Genomic DNA, 17,195 nt, shown 5'->3' with positions numbered 1-17,195 from the left:
TACTCCCTACCCTGCAGTCACACCCCTGAACGGGGGTGTACCACGTTGTCATCATCTCTGTTACACAATGAGAGGTTGTTTGGAGGTTTCGTTTCCTTATTCTCATATCCAGCCCCCTAGCTTCTTACAAAAGTACTCTGTATACAGTCGGTATGATAATCACATGTCTGATATATTTCAAAAATTAGGGAAGGAATATATTCTGTGTATTTCTGATGCCCTTCTTTTTAGAGCCTTCCGAGTTCTAGGTTTGCCTTTCTTTTTAAAGACATCATTTTACACACATTCTCAGGTTTTTCAGCAGCCATGTTCAGCACAACCAAACATAGCATGATGGGATCTAGTCCGAGTTTATCACAGAGCGTCCTTCTCTGTCTTTTAAATATCAAAATCTCAAAGCCATTTTTCAAGAATACAGAAACTGCCATCTGTTCTTCACAGACAACTAAATGGATGATAAGTAGATATGTTACAGTAATGCCATCTTGAATTGATATAGTACCTCTGCGGTATTAAGCTATTTGCAGCATTTCTTGTATTTGATTTAGCAGAGAGAATAAGCAGGTTGCTGTAAGTCAGACAAGTGAAGTGAAACAAGCAGCCTACTGTAGGGACAGAACGAGCTTGGGAATAATGTGCTTTGGAGCAAGAGCTAGTTTTGAATAGAGTTGGCGATTTCTATGTAGCTTTCCACATCACTCACATCTGAGCTTCAGTTTTGAGCATCAGTTCCTTATCTTTAAAATGGGGATAAAATGAGCTCTGTGTGTGTGTGTGTGTGTGTGTATAATATAGCCCATTTTAAGCTTTGTCATTAAGTAGACAACTTCATAAATGTTAATATCTTTTGTCATTCTCTTTAGAAATAAGCACTTGCTTGATTTACCTGCCTTTCCTAGGTGGAATGCTTCCTTGCCTTTTTATCTTTGGCTCCAGCATAGTTCCTGGGCTGGAAATTTTCTGGTAAAACTGCATTTTTTAAAAAAGTAATTTTTTTTAAAAGTTTTTTTTTAATTTTTCAAAAAAGTAATTTTTAAAATTACTTTTATAAATTTACTTTTATTCAGTTTATATTTTACTATAAATTTACTTTATATATTTATATAACGTACTTTTATAAATAAAATTAAAATTAAAACATTTTTTAAAAAAATTTGTTTTAAGAAAGTAAAAAAGTTAAGCCTAACTTTGAAACATTTTTAATGAAAGTGTTCCTTTTTTCTTTTTTAGAGAGAGAGAGAGAATGTGCATGAGTCAGGGGGAGGGGAGCAGAGAGAATGGAGCCCAGCAGGGGACTTGTTATGGGGCTGGATCTCAGGACCCTGAGATCAGTACCTGAGTCAGACACTTAACTGACTGAGCCATTGAGGTGCCCTGATTGGGCTTAGCAGTGTTCTTCTCAGCAGGGGCTGCACTGTCCTCTCTCTTAGTCTCTCAGAGGTGTCCCCTTGAGTCTTCTTGTTTTGGAAGAACTATCAGATGATGGCCCTGTTACCCAGCACAGCAAAGAGTGGAAAAGCCTTGATGGAGAGGCTTCTCCTTCATGTGGATAGCTCTGTGGCCTACTGATCCTCATGAATGTCATTGTTCCCTCCCAGCGGCCACACTGGCTTCCTGCCCAGAAAATAAATAGTCCTTTTCTCCCCATTGCTCACCCTGACAAGAGGCACATTCGGCAGCAGCAAGCTGGCAAAAGAGGGTTTTGAAGAGGCCAGGCAATGATGATAGGAAGTAGGAGGCTCTAAGGTCATGAGGGTGGAGATGTCTCCAGTCTGCCTTCCCCTTCCCAAGTACTGTGTCTGTACTCGATTTGCACATATCACCAGAAACAATGAGCTGGGGAACATGGGGGCTGTATTTTCAAATCTCATGTTGCATGAGCTATGATGGATGGCATATGATCAAATATTACTACCATCATACTGTTCATCCCAAGAAGATTTCTGATCCATCTCTGTTTTTGGAATGGTCTGTACTCAAATACGTCAGGGAAATGGTACCCTATCTTCCTTTAAAAACACCTAGAAAGTGAGATTCCTCAATTTTCCATCGTCTTCCTTAAAAAGGAAGGTCTTCAGTCATGTCAAACCCATGAAGCAGCTAACCTCAACTATAATGAGCATTATTATGTCCAAGCATTATGGCTCCAAACTCTGACTGTGATATGATCAAAAAACAACAATAAAAAAAGTGTCATCAGGTTCGGTATTAAAAAAAAAAATCATGATAGAGTAAGAAGTGAATGTTTAGAAGTTACCTGGAAGACACCATGTGGAGAATTGGCTGAGGACTGAAATAGAAGATGAACCTTCACTGGTTTGGCTTGGGTTTTTTAGAGGTAAAGTTAATACCAGCCTTGTGGCATTAAGATGAGCTAGGAAGATACAGAGGCTACACTTCCAACATGGGACTTCAGCGTGACTCCAACAAAACAGCAGTAACTCTGCTGATGAAGTACATGGTCTTTTTAAGGAAGAGTCCCTTAAGTGAAAATGACATTCCACCAATCAGAGACTAGCAGGGCTCAGCTTTGGGTACCCCCCTTTTTCCCCCAGAATACTCATTGTTGAGTTCTCTGATGAACTCAGATGCACTTCTGAGATGGCAAAGCATTTTCTTGTTCTCTAAGCATATTCTTTCCCAAAGAGCAATGGTTTTTGTGTCGTATGGGAAAAACTACAGTTAGACTCTAATGCTTCTAAAGTATTTAAACAAGGTTTCGTTTCCTTAGCAACCAGGCTCTTTCTGATTGTTGTACACATTTTTCTTATGAGATCAGTAGCACCTGAGTCTCTTGACAGTAAAGGCCACCTTGAAAATCAAAATATGGAGGTGGTTTAAAGAGCATTCTAGTTGTTTAAACAACTTACACAGTGTATAGCATTATGAATTTTTCATCTTAGCAGCCTTCACAAGAGAAAGGGTGTGTGTGTGTGTGTGTGTGTGTGTGTGTGTGTGTGTGTGTGTAAGGTGATAGAAAAGAAAATCTGGGATTTATTAAAAGCTAAGGTTTTTAATAAGGTCTGAAGTCTTGACGGTCAGAGCTGGCTCAGGCAGTTATCACTGTGCTGACGTTCCTGTGTTCGGATTACGGGGAGCGTTACAGTGGAGTAGCTAATCTTTTGTGGCCAGTGCTGCTTGCCTGTGTTGATAAGTATGATTAACAACTTTAAAAGTCAAATACATTAGCAAATGCCTTATAGCCGCCAGGAATGCTCATGGCCACCCACACTTCAGAGCAAAATGAAAAACAAGTTCAGGAGCCTAGGATTCCTGAACCTTTTAGATAAGTATGCCTCCAAGTTCGGTTTTGAAGTTGGTTTCAATCAAATCATGTAGAGCTGTTGTTAGAAAGCAGTACGATATGAACAACAACAACAAAAAGCATGAGGAATGTACTTTTTAGTTTGAGAGGTTGTAAAATGATGATGTTCATTATAGTTTCAGAATCTATTTTAGGCCTGCTTTTCCCCTAAAATTTCAAAGTAAACTTTAAAAGAGATACTGGATTTTTTTTTTTTTAGAAAATTCATTACATACTCCAATTTTTTATGGTAATCCTGAATAAAAGTCAAAAGTCTAGGCTGCATACACATTGAATGAGGCAATGATAGGTGACATAATCTTCAAAACAGAGGAAGAAATTCAGTTTAGTAAGTGCTCAGCCTGGCTCACTGTGTGACCAGGGGCTTTGTTCCTCCCAACTGGGGCTTCATTGTGGATGTCCATTAGCATCATAATAAAGCAAGCCTCTGTGCTAAGTGTCATACAAAGAAATTCTGAATTTCTCTGCCCAGAATTAGTGATAACGCCATTGAAATTGTAAACCAGTAGAGGATTTGATGTTTACAATGGCAAGGGTTAGTAGAGAGTTGCGGGTGAAAGAGAGCTGGAGCGCGGAATTAGGGTAGACAATCCCGAAGAATAGCAATGCCCATTCCAAGAGGCAAACCCATTCTTGTCCAACTGTCATGAACACAGTGCATGAAATTGGCATCTCCCCAGCAGGTAGTTGATACTTTCTGCTTTGCTGTTGACTTTCTCTGGTCTGTAGCTGCTGAATGCCAGAACTTTACATGCCTTTCCTACCAGGAGAAGGCCGGAGTTGGTTTTGTTACTTGGTAGCAGAAACCACAGGCCAACTCGCTTTCCAGAGCATCAGATTTGTAGAAAAGATGTTGATGTGATGGAACTTCCTTTTTCTTTCTTTTCTTTTTTCTTCTTCTTTTTTTTAAAAAAAAAAAAACCTTACATCGTTTTTATCTTTCTGAGCCTATTGTGGGCACAGTTATTCTTGCTCCCTATGATTTAATTTTTTCTGTCTTTAATACAGCTTCCCAATGCAGTTGACTTTTTTGCTGGTGAGAAATTTCCCCTATTTCTCTTTCTCTCTCTCGTTTTTTTTTTCCTATAGGTAATGTAAGCCAGAAGTTTGTAACTTTTGGAATTTTACAAGTACCGAAATCCTGTATGTATGGTGGAACATCCACATAGATAACACAGTGCTGACAATTTGAAGCCGTAGGTGATGGGGAATTAAGTTCTTATCATTTGAATTCCATGTACAGCTGTCATTACTCCTCCAGTTCATTTTGAGAGTCCTCATGCTGCAGATAACGCTGTCAGATTTTTCTTACAAAATCTTTTGAGATAAAGAAAGCTCACAAAATCAGGGTGGGTGATCCAAGCAGCCAAGCCCATTACCCTGATTTGCTTCAAAAGAAAAATATATCAGAGGTGGGGGTAGGTTGCTTCAATCGAAAAACCCAATGGCTTCACAGAACTTTCCATTTTAAACAACATTTGCTGAAAACAAAGTGAAATTTTGTAATTTTATAATGAAAGGTAACATTCTTCTCCAGAAAAAGAAAGGAGATTAAGTATAATAGATGTTATGTGATAGATTGTTCTACCTATTGAGGAATGTTAAATGCTGGAAAAGGGATTTGTGGAGAGTTTGTTTTTAGAGCACAATATAAACATGGGTTTGTTTGGTTTTCAATATTACCTGGAATGTTTGCTGCTGAAGTTGTGTTAGAGGCATATGCAGCATCCTGAGAACCTGAAAACCACTTTTCAAGCTGCAACTTGAAAATGGGCTCCATGACACTAGAGACTGTGGGAAGTCCCAAAGCCCTGATTGTGCACACCACACCAGTCCGTACGTGTCCGTGGGACCCCTACAGATGAGTGCATGTCCCTGCTCGCTTCTGCTCTCAGCGCATGTGCAGTGTGAGCAACCGGAGAGGCAAATCTGGAAATTTGCCATTTCCATTGCCATAAGGAATACTAACTCACATACTAATTCCGCAATAGAACGTGGTATTTACTTTCATCTTAAAATGGGGTAGAAAAGAGGCAGACATACTCCACATACCTGTGTGCATGCTAGAGGGATAGTCAGTCACCTGAAACAAGTCAAGGAATTGACTTCTACTCAATTGTTTCATTTATGAGTCCACGTAGTTACTCATTTATCCATCCATTCTACTGTGCTGCTCAGGATATAGAACTATTAGAGAAGAACAAGAAGGACAGGTCTCTCAGCCTCAGGTGGACATATGATGCACTGAGGAGGGCATCTGACTCCGTTTTGGAGCCTTGCTTCTGTTTTGGTCCGGCCTCCTTCTTACCTGGCTTTTGACTAAATAGTTACTTGGGTTCCATTGGATTCAGCTGGTAGCTTTATTTGTTCATTTGAAGATCACCAAGACATATGGTGAAGTAAACAAAATAAGGCTTTGAGCAATACATCTAATATGATTCTGTTTATATAAAAAGAATTACCTAGTGGCTATGCAACATGGGTGTATATGTATGAACGTGTGTAGACATATATAGGTGTTTTACTGTATAAAATACGTGCATATATATGTGTATGTTAGGTTATATATACATAAAGATATCTATATCTGTAAAGTTTGGAAGATAGACACTAAACTGTTAATAGTGATAACCTCTAGGGAGGGAAGCAGAATTAAGCGTTGTAAATAAAAATGGACATATGTTTGAATCTTTCAGTGAGCAATAGTTGGTGTAATTAAAATTATTTTAAAGAAAAGTGTTTTAAAAGTTTTTTTAGTTATTAAAATGTATTAGATATTCATTGATTGCTTTGTAAAGATAACAAATTAATTCATTAAAAATGAATGAACCCATGTTACAGGATGAGAACTATATTTTCATATTTATAATTCTGTTCATAAGACAAATAATTTGTAGTACCTTTCTGGGTCTTTTTCTAATTCCTTTTTTGCCAAGAAATTGGTGAATTTTTAAGAATCCAATATCTAAAGCAGATGTGATCAAAATAAATATCTTTGTCCTGGGCTCTTTGGTCAGGCAAACTTGGGAACTTCTGTTGATCTTCTTAAATGTCTTACAGATTCCATGTCTTGTGCTTCCTTTATTGGTAAATAAAGTGATCACATTGGTCATGCACAACTGTTAGGTTCTTTTTGCTAGATAATAATAGCCAAAGAAGAAATTTTGAAGCAACAGAGTATCATCCATTCTGCCAAAAATCTCATAATCAAGTCCTATCAGTAACCAAGCATAGGACCAGATTCTGCCAGACGTATAGACATTTCTTAAGCAAACAAACAACGTACGTAATTCGTGTAACTTGTGTACAGGTTGGAGTCCCAGCGTTTCGCTTTCCTTTTAGATGCTTCAACCACAGCCTTACATAAAGAGTCAAGAGAGGCTTGAGGCAAACACCTAGACTCCAAAAATAGATTCTTTCATCTTTGTAGCCAGCTCAGACGAGCAGGACTCCCCAGGAATCTTGGCTAAGTGAACTGCAATGATTACATTGGTCATGGATACCTCTTAGGTTCTTTTTGGTAGGTAGTGGTAGCCAAATAACTACTTCTGGGGCAAAAAAAGGTCATCTGCTCTCCCCAGAACCTTACAACCAACCCATATCGATAACACATGTAGGACTGTTTCAGGATTTAGGCTGAGGCACTCTCACCGGAGATCTGGGTCAAGGCCTAATCAGATTTCACACTGCGACACTTTGAGCCAGTCCATATTTCTTGCATACCTTAATTCCGCCAAGCACACTAGTCAACGGTAACAGTTTTCACCAGTTGAAACCTCCTTTTGACACTCCAAATGCTAACTGGAGATTGTTGATGGAGAGGTGGTGCCAGCAGGGCTGATGTCAGCAGATTCTCAAGTGCAGGCTCCCTCTTTAGAATACCAGCTAGACCGTCTCAGACTCGGAATGCTTGATTAGATGCTAGCAGCACCTGGCTCTAGCTGAACCCAAGTAGCACATACATAACTTGGCAGCATATATGCTCAAGTATTTTAGACTAAATGACAGACGAGTACTGCAATTACCTATTCTTACAGAGAGTTCTGTTTCTTGAATTGAGATTAATCATATTCAGCTCTATATGTGTAGTCGCAATCACCTAAATTTTAAAAATTCTAACTATGGAGTAGTAAGTAACGCGTGTTAAATGTTTATGCCAAGCTCCATTCCCAGCATTTTACACGTATTAACCCACTTAATCTTCCTAACAACCCCAAGAGGAGTATTATTATTTTCCATTTAACAAAGAGGGATCTCAAGCAACCTGCCCAAACTCACGCAGCTTGTATCTGGCAGGGTCCAGATGAGAACCCAGGTATCTGGAACATAAAAGGCAGTTTTTTCACTGCATTAAAGAAAGAATGCACTCTTATCCATGAAGCCATTGTGCTCTTACCAGCTGCGAAAGACTGTTCTGAATTTGCCCAGGCACAGATTCTGTGTGTCAGCCATGTTGTCTACACGTTGTTAGTCTGAATAGCGCTTCCTTTGATGTACAGTGTTCCTCCGCGGGCTCCCGGGCTCCTCAGTAGGTTTTCCTCTTTACAGAGCTGACAAGAAATATCTAATAGTCAGGCCTGGCTCTCTGCAAGAAAGAAAAAATCTCCAAGGAGCCTCTTGGATCCTTCCCGCAGCACCCTGTCAAACCACAGGAGGCTGCTCTAGAGCGCAGGGCTTGCAGGGCAATATTTGCATCCCTTCTCTGAGCCTGGCCTCTTTTCTTTCTTTCTTTCTTTCTTTCTTTTTTTCTTTCTTTCCTTCTTTCTTTCTTTCAAGATGTTTTATCTTTGCCGAGAATGAGCTTCCATATGTAAACCTCCAGGGCTATAAGCCTGGTTTCTGCTTCCCAGGGCTGATTAGAAGAAAGAGGACTGAGGGAGCTTGAACCCCATGATTTGTGAAATAGCACTTAATCTGACTCTTCACCTTTGCCCTACTCTGTAAGGGGGTCCCTGAGTTTAGAGCCTATACTCTGACATTTCCATAAACAATATATCTTGCACCTTCTCCATGTGTTGAGGAGAGAATGGGACCAAGGGCTCTCAGATCTAGCTGCTCCTGAAACAGACAGAGTCAATCCACTGTATTTAGGCCCTCCCCTTCCTTGAATCTTTTATTAAACCTTTCTCCTCTTTTTAGCCCTAAGTTAGCTTTGTAAGCACTTGGCTTTGCTTTCCTCTCTGCCAAGCATTATTTCATCTAGTTCCTGTTTCTTGTTTGTTTTTTTGTGATCATTTTAATGTTGCTTTTTTTCATCACAACAAGTGTACTCTTTAATCCACATTACCTATTTCCCCCATCCCCCACCTACCTCCCCTTTGATAACCCTCATTTTGTTCTCTGCAGTTAAGAGTCTGTTTCTTGGTTTGTCCCTCTGTCTCTTTTTCCCCTTTTCTCATTTGCTTTGTTTCTTAAATTACACATATGAGTAAAATCATATGGTATGTGTCTTTCTGTGACTGATGTATTTTATTTAGCTTGATACTCTCTAGCTCCATCCATGTTGCTGTGAATAACAAGGTTTCATCCTTTTTTATGGCTGGATAGTATTCCATTGTGTATATACACAACACATCTTCTTTATCCATTTATCAGTTGATAGACACCTGGGCTGCTTCCCTAGTTGGTTATTGTAGATAATGCTGCAATAAACATAGGGGTGCATGTATCCCTTTGAATCAGTGTTTTTGTATCTTGGGGATAAAATACTCAGTAGCATGATTCCTGGATTGTAAGGTAGTTCTATTTTTTTTTTTTTTTTTAAGATTTTGACAGAGATCACAAGTAGGCAGAGAGGCAGGCAGAGAGAGAGAGGAGGAACCAGGCTCCCTGCTGAGCAGAGAGCCCGATGCAGGGCTCAATCCAAGGACCCTGAGATCATGACCTGAGCCAAAGGCAGGGGCTTAACCCACTGAGCCACCCAGGCGTCCCCTATTTTTAATTTTTTGAGGAACCTCCATACTGTCTTCCACAGTGGCTGCACCAATTTGCATTCCCACCAATACTGTACAAGGGTTCCTTTCTCCACATCGTTGACAATGTTTATTGTTTCTTGTGTTTTTTACTTTAACCATTCCAAGAGGGGTGAGGTGATATCTCATTGTGGTTTTGATTTGCATTTCAGTATATCCGTCCCAGTTATTACTGTTGTGCTTGGTTTATGAATTTGTACTGCACTTACACCTGGGTGTAGATGTGGCTTGTGATGCAGAACTAACTTCTTGTGCTCAGGGTTTCATAAGAATGGGAAGCTTCAGATGCCAGATCATTTGTTTTGCCATCTGGTATAAACCTGAAGAGTATTTTGGTCCCAAACATGGGTGGTGTTCCTTTCTCAAGTACTGATTTGCCCAGGCATATGGGTATTGGGCTTCTGACTATCAAAATGGTCAGAGCTGAGTTAGGCAGGCTTCTGACACTTTTGAGTTGGTGGCTGTGGGCAAAGCTGCCACATCACTTTGGGTAGTTTGTACACTGCACAACTCTAGGTTGTCCTCATTCTGGGGAAGCCAGGTGCCAATGTGAGAGTAGACTCTGAACACTGAGGTCCCTTCCCAATGCTTATTCCACTCCCTAATATTTTCCTTCCTCTGCCATGGTTAAGCACTGGCAATCTGGCACCTATCACCAGTATTCCACAATGGCTTTCTTGTAGCTGTATGTCTATTTTAAATGGCTGTATAGTATTTCATTATATGACTACACCATCATTTATTTGTGAGTTCCTTGTTGGTGGGCATTATGGAGTTTTCAATCCTTTGCAATGACAAATAATGCTGAAATAAAAACTTGAATATGTTTGTACATGTCTGCAAATATCTCCAGGAAAAATTCCTCCAGGTAGGATTTTCTTTGATTCATCTCCCTTGACAATCATATCTAAGCAGTTGCTGCTGGTACTTTTCCTTTTTTTTAACCTTCATCCTCCAAGTTCAAACCTTTCTGACCTCTTGCTTAAATTATTGCAGTAGCCTCCTATTTGGGTCAGTCTACCTACTGTCTCTTTTACAATCCATTCTAAACATGGTTATGAGACCTCACTGCTCAGATTATGTTACACCTGTGTTCCAAAACCTCCCAGGGTTCATGATTGCTGATTGCACTCAGTATTAACCCCCCACCCCAATCCCCATGGTTCCAGCCAGCCTTTGGAGTTTCATCCCCCATAATTCCCCCACAGTGCGTGTGCTTCAGCAGAATCAGCTACGTAGTCTTGCCTTTTGTCTCTTTCGGTGCCCTAGAGCTCATTTTTCTACTCTAGGCATGTCCTTCTCTTTGAGGTGTCCTCCTTCATCTCTGCCTGTGCAAATCCTTCCCAAACTTTAATGCAACCACCCTAGTCATAGCTTTCTGGATTTTCCCACTCCCCAGCCTAGATGTGATCCTTCCCTTTCAAAGCCCAGAGGTGCTCTTTCTATCCCCTGCTGGCCTCAGATCCTGTTTTTGATTGTAATCTTTTGTGCTGGTGGAAACCTAGCTGGAGAGCTGGAAGCATACATCCTCTGACGTGTCTAGTGAGTGCATTGTATAGATATGACATTAAAAATATATTTATTAGCGTGGATCTTTGTAATCTGTAAGTTCCCTTAGCACAAATTAGCATTGCCATCAGCTTGTGTGGAAGAGAGATCATACACTTGAAACCATGAATATGAAAGTAGATTACCTTTCCAATATGTCTAGTCAAAAACACAGAAACGCATTGGCAGTGAGGCGGTGTTCAGGATAGGAACAGGAGCCCATCACATCTGCCTTTCCTTCTCCTGGGGTCCACTGCTGCCCCTTCATAGCCCACATGGAATAGGGTCCCACTAGACTTGGAAGGGTGACTTCTTGCCAGCCACAGCAAGCAAGGACTCGCATTCCCATTTAGGAAGATTTTCCCCTAACAATCCAGGTACTTTCATTAAGGGGATGTTTGCAAACATCCTGGCTCCTGACTCGCACTCACTGTCAGCAGGATGACATTCTCAAGAGAGGAAGTGGGAGGCAGGGGTATTGCTAGGGCAAGTTACAAAGTGGGACCAGGTCAGGTCAGAGGTCCCTTAACAAATTCTCCTCTCCTTTCAGTGACCCAGAAAGCCCCCACCTCACATTTGAGGACACTGGAAGGACTCAGATAGTCTCCCCCTAGAAGTGCTGATTCCCTACTTTCAAGCTCAGGCTTCTCATAATACCCATAATACTCCCTTGGAGGGGGTATCTCTTACCTAGTTCAAGTTCTCATTCATTCACTTACTCAACGAATGCCCATTGTGTATGTCTCTGCCCTTTAAGGGGCTTACGGCCTGATGGAAGATAACGATTCCAGGATTCTTTTGCAAGGATGGAAGGAGAACCAAGGTTTGAGACTTTTACTCCTCAACCACGGTCTGACCTAGGCTTACCGCGAAGTCTCTCTCAATGAAGAGTTCAAATATTCAAAGTCGGGGCTCGTATTGTCCTTAGCCTGCACTTTATACCCCGCACATTATTCCCAGAATCCTTTTGTCTCCAGTGCTCTTTATCACGGGCTGGTATTTATTTTGGTACCATCCTTTGCCAGATTAAATATTTATGCTTATCTAATATTCTCTCTGTTGCTGAAAAGAACAATCCAAACGTTGAATAATAACAGTAAAATACTTTATTATCTTAATTTAATCCTTCAGTCACCTAGGAGGTGTCCAGGGCTTACTCTGTGCCTCTCCTCTTCAAGGATACTTTCCAAGGAACAAAACTGAGACTTGAGTCCAGACTTGTTGATTCTGGATCCCAGTGCAGTCTTCATATCCTTATTTTAGTAAGACTCACATAACCTATTTGCTCTAAATGTGCACCTTCTCCACCCGATAAGGTTTGATTACTGTTGACTATGCAGAATACATCACTCTAAAAATTCATCCTCTGGTGAATGTGTGACACCAGTATATTCTGTAAGTCAGAATGTACTGATTTACAGAATATACTGATGTCACACATTCAGGTGTCCTACTCTACTTGGTAGAGAAAACCTTCTCTCAGCTAGAACCTTCTGTCAGCTAGAACCTGAAATGCATCTCATATATTCTCTCGATTCACCAAATTAATCTGATAACATAAATACCACCAGATCCTGTTGCTTAGGACATAAGGTCATCTGAATATGTGTTTTAGATTAGAAATTATTTTATAATGTACTATTTTGGCATTTTCTTCTTGGAATCGGTTTTCACAATTTTAATATGTTAAATATTATTCCATCGTGTGTGTGTGTGTGTGTGTGTGTGTGTGTGTGTGTGTGTGTGTTTCAGTCATGGGCATCTTCTTTTGAGTCTCATTAGGCATAGGAAAGCATAAGTCTGCTTTAACAACGCTTCCTCTTGTCCTGTGAAGTTTTCAGGCTAACTTAAAATGGGATTTGTTATATAACAGACATGCTGGGCATTGGTGTGGGGGGAGGGGGCCCAGGAGAGGATCGCCCCCTTGGTTTGTGACAGCCTGGCAGGTTTTTCCTCTAGTATGTGCCATAGCAGCAGAGCCAGATTTGAGAGAGAGGATTTATAGGAAATCCAGCTGTGAGTTTTCGTTTTCTCTCTCAGAGCTGGAGGCGGGGCCAAAACCAACCTCAAACCAGGCACACCATTGATCAGGCTAGAATGATGTGGAACAGTCTCACAGACAGCAGCTAAGCACAGAGGAAATATTAGCTGGCAGAGATAACGAAGAGGAAACACTCAGTGACAGATGCACCATCTGTCAGTTTCGGGGGAGCAGTTTTCAAGAAAACAGAAAATGAAATGAAGAAGACAGTGGCTTTGTTTCAAAAGTACAGCCCAGCCTAAGGACATTTTTCAACAAAGTAAGTTTGTATTCCATAGGGAAGGTGGTGGTGGTGGGTAAGAGAACAGTGACTTCCTATTTGCACTGTGAGTTGTGTTACCGATATGTAAAGTTTCCTTTGTGGTGTATTTGTTCCTCGGAAGGACATTCTTTTAACAAGTACTTGACTTAAAATTTAAAGTGGTGCCTCTCATGTTGACTACTCACTTGAAAAACATTTAAAAGCTACAATAAGATTTGTTTTACTTTTATTTAACCTGAGAAAATTGTCTTTATCTCAATTACACTATAGATACTGACCTAGGACTTTTTTTTTCCTGGTTTTTCTGAAATAAAAGCAAAATTATTTGTTATCTTTCTCCAAAGGCAGTTTAGTGAGAAAAATGCCCATCTCTCAGATTTAAGGGGCTGGCAGAAAGTGCCGTTTATTGGATTTTAATTCCATGGGATCGGTTACATAAATAGCCATGAATACGACCTAGACTTCTACATGCCTTCCAGATCATCAAATTGTGCTGATATTGTTTTTAAAGGAAGCTGCTTCTGGATCTTTTAGCTTGTCTTTCTCACAAAGCCATCCACCCTTTTCCAGAACACAAGCTGCCATACCGAACAGCCCTGTTACTTATGGTTACTGTGTCTTTTTGAAACATTTTAGTTTTAAAACAAAGTTGGACTTGTGCTGTCTGTTGTTAAGTGTTCAAGTGGTTTTTCATTTGATGTCCTGTGTCTCATGCTACATTCGGCTGGGATCTGTGTAAGTCCAAAGGGATCTTAAAGGGTGATTTGGAATGATAAGCTTATATGAACGATAGCAAAGTTTTGAGGGGATCACAGGAGCCCCCCTGTTGGAAAAAGGCGATTCTCTTACCTTTTGCACAGGCAAGAGAGTCTTACAATGATGCATCGGCGTTAGCAGCCTGTCTAGTCCAAGCCAGAAGTAGAAGCACTGGCTGTAAACTCACCAAAGCAGAAACCACTCAGTGTTATGGCCCAATATGGATGTCAGAACTCTGTAGCATGTGTGGGAAAATGGCCGCAGTCCAACGTCTGGAATCATTTATCTTCTGGTGGAGTCTAGAAGACAACTGTTGTATGCGTTTTACAGAGATCCCCGCTGATTGATTTCATTTACATAGAGCAAGCACAGGACGACGGCGAGGCGGGGAGAAGTATTGATCTATTTCTGCTCTGCCTGACATCCTCGTCTCATTAGTGTTCTTGGCACCTCTGAATGAGATTGTGCCGCTACTGACATCCATATGGTTTCTACCGGGCCCTTTCCACACGTTCCGTAATAAATGCCACATTTATGTCTTTTCTTATTGAGGAAGTCATAAACTGAAGGTTGAGCGTTTTGTCTCATTGTCTTTTCGGAGCTTAACCTGTTTCCCATAGTCTAGATTTGAAGAATGAGAGGCAGAAAGTACTCAGAGGCAGGGTTCCTGACACGGACCCGGTGCCGCTGCTGCAACCATTGAGAGATGTACGCAGGATACACTGAGAAATTCTGGAACGTGCTCTTCTTGCTGTTTAAACCCGTATCGGCGTGTGAGGGGGGTCAGCTGTGCCAGCCGGTGTCTTCTGAGTTCAACTCACATGGGCTGACATACGCTGACAGGTGATGTGGTAACATCCAAATCTGTGTGCTGAACGCGTGAAAGAATATTTGCCAATTTCTGACAGTACCCGTGTCAGACCTCGTGAAGACATCTTTAATTTATTGCAGGGACCAAGATAATAGTTAAAAAGCTTTGGATTTCAGCCACTACCTTTCTGCCACCTAACTTGGTGACCTAGAGGAAGATAACTAACCTTTTAATAAAACTGTTCCGCTGCTTAAAATGTCTCCCAGAGACGTTTTAAATGTCAGTCGGATATTTATAATGTATCTTGTGCTGTTAACTTTTAGTATGTATGCCGTTTATGAAGTTGCCTTCGTTTTCTTATACAGAACTACGCTATACTAAAAAAGCCAAAAAAAAAAAAACTCTGGGTCGCTAAAAACAAAATTCAGCAATCTCATATAGTAGTACTTTTGTTTGCAGACGCCTTCTGGCCTTGTGGAATACCAGTCATTTCCTCAAACAGATAGAAGTTTTAGAAGTTGAGTTACAATTGGTGCAATTCTGCTTTGATTTAGTATGATTAAACATACATATATTTTTTTAAATTTCCAACATATAGAAAATGGATGATAGTGCAAATTCGGGTACCTAATATTTTCTTACATTTGATATACCTGTAGATATCATATTGCAATAAATACATGCTAGTATATATGCTTATCCTATAAGATACATATATGCATTTATATGTGAGAGAGAAAGAGAGAATCCAAAATCCAAAATATTTCCAAAATATTATAAAAGCAACAGTGTACAAAATATTAAAAGTAAAAGGTAGAAGCAACTAGTGTATTTTCATTTTAAACCGTTTTCATCTTAAGTGATAAACACGATAGCCGCTTAGTATAATACAAAGGATATCAGAAATCAGAAGTCAGATCTGCCAGTATCAGCTGTCAGTACCACTATGCTCCCAACAAAACCATCCCCAGGAGCACCATTTACTGAATTATGAAGCATGGCTACTCTGTGAAACACCCGATTCAGCTGTGTGACCTTGGGCCAGTCACTTAATGCCGCTGATTCACAGTCCCTCTTTGGCAGTATGGGTAAGGATGTATACCTTATCCCATTAAGCTGTTGTTAAGGTCACGTGACATAAAAATGTACATGATAGTGCTTTGAAAACTTTAAAGTCACTAATTGCTTCCTGAAATATTCCCTTTTTTCCCTGTCTTAACAAATCCTGCCCATGATTCAAAGGCTTCTCTTAACCCTTGTCTGATCTCCTTAAGGTGTTTTTTCTCTCTCTTTTGAACCCCTAGAGCTCTTTCTGGAAGGACTAACCAGTTTGCCAGTCATGTCCCTCCCTCTTGCCCTCCATTTGACCCTGCTTTTCCATGTGCTTTCATGTCTCCACACCTTTTTCGTTTCAGTCCCCAGGCTCTGCTGAATGTTTTCTCTATACTTCATATCATTATCTGCATCCTCCAAAGCCACCAAAAACATTACTAGTCTTCAAAGCCTTACCCAGTGTTTTTCCTCATAGAGTCAAGTCAAGAAACCATGAACTTCATTCATGGTTCCATAAGATAAACTTGTAATCAAGTTCTTATCTTGTTCTACTAGGTTTTTTACTTATATTCCTCTGTCCCTTGGTAGGCTTCTCAAAGACAGGAAGGTGCCATGTTGCTTTGATTCCCTAGTGCTTACCATCGTTTTTCATAACTAACCAGTATTCAGGTCATGTTTGTTGAATGAATGAACAAGTCAATCTTTTCACAGCTTTCTGAAAATTTTATCTTGTTTGTGGTACCCCATAATCACATAAACTTTGGGACAGAATCCAGGTACCCATTTATTTATCTGGAATAATATGACCATCATAGTATATGTAATAGCATACAGACCTATTTAGACTGGGAACCCGAGACCCCAATGACAGAAGCCCTATATGTAATTACCAGTAAGTAAGTGGTTACCCTACATAGTCATATCTGAGTCCTACTAATTACACTTAGCTAACTGAAGATTAAAACTATCAACTTGTTTGGAAAGATCTTTGATGTATCTGTGGCTAGATATGGTGATTGTTGTTGTTGTTGTTGTTTTCAGATTTTATTTATTTATCTTAGAGGGAGTGGGCAGGGGAAGGAGCAGAGGGAGAGGGATAAACAGACTCCTCACTCAGCACAGAGCCCTATGCGGGGATCGATCTCACAACGCTGAGATAGTGACCTGAGCCAAAATTAAAAGTTGGATCTTAACCAACTGAGCCACCCATGTGCCCCGCTAAACATGTTTTAAAAAGAAAATCTAAGCAGCGAAATAAGTCAAGCAGAGAAAGACAACTATCATATGATCTCCCTGATATGAGGAAGTGGTGATGCAACATGGAGGCTTAAGTGGGTAGAAGAATAAATGAAACAAGATGGGATTGGGAGGGAGACAAACCATAAGTGACTCTTAATCTCACAACAAACTGAGGGTTGCCGGGGGGA

The 17,195-nt window shown here is 40.4% G+C and overlaps 1 protein-coding gene across 8 annotated transcripts in view; it reads left to right on the top strand.

The window, feature by feature from the left end:
- STARD13 (StAR related lipid transfer domain containing 13) overlaps positions 1-17,195 on the top strand; it is a 523,155-nt gene that overhangs the window by 411,364 nt on the left and 94,596 nt on the right. The window contains exon 1 of one of the 8 annotated variants that reach the window (XM_045069763.1): positions 12,576-13,145. The exons of the other annotated variants lie outside the window; for them this stretch is intronic. The gene's annotated coding sequence lies outside the window, so the exon portion shown is untranslated. Of the gene's footprint in view, positions 1-12,575; positions 13,146-17,195 lie in introns of those variants that run through there. 8 annotated transcript variants of the gene reach the window in all.

The sequence above is a fragment of the Mustela putorius genome, unplaced genomic scaffold (genome assembly GCF_011764305.1).
Source record: "Mustela putorius furo isolate JIRA1106 unplaced genomic scaffold, ASM1176430v1.1 tig00003942_pilon_pilon_pilon, whole genome shotgun sequence".
Lineage (NCBI taxonomy): Eukaryota > Metazoa > Chordata > Mammalia > Carnivora > Mustelidae > Mustela > Mustela putorius.
Note: the sequence above shows the minus strand (reverse complement) of the source record. Positions and strands in the feature narration are given on the sequence as shown.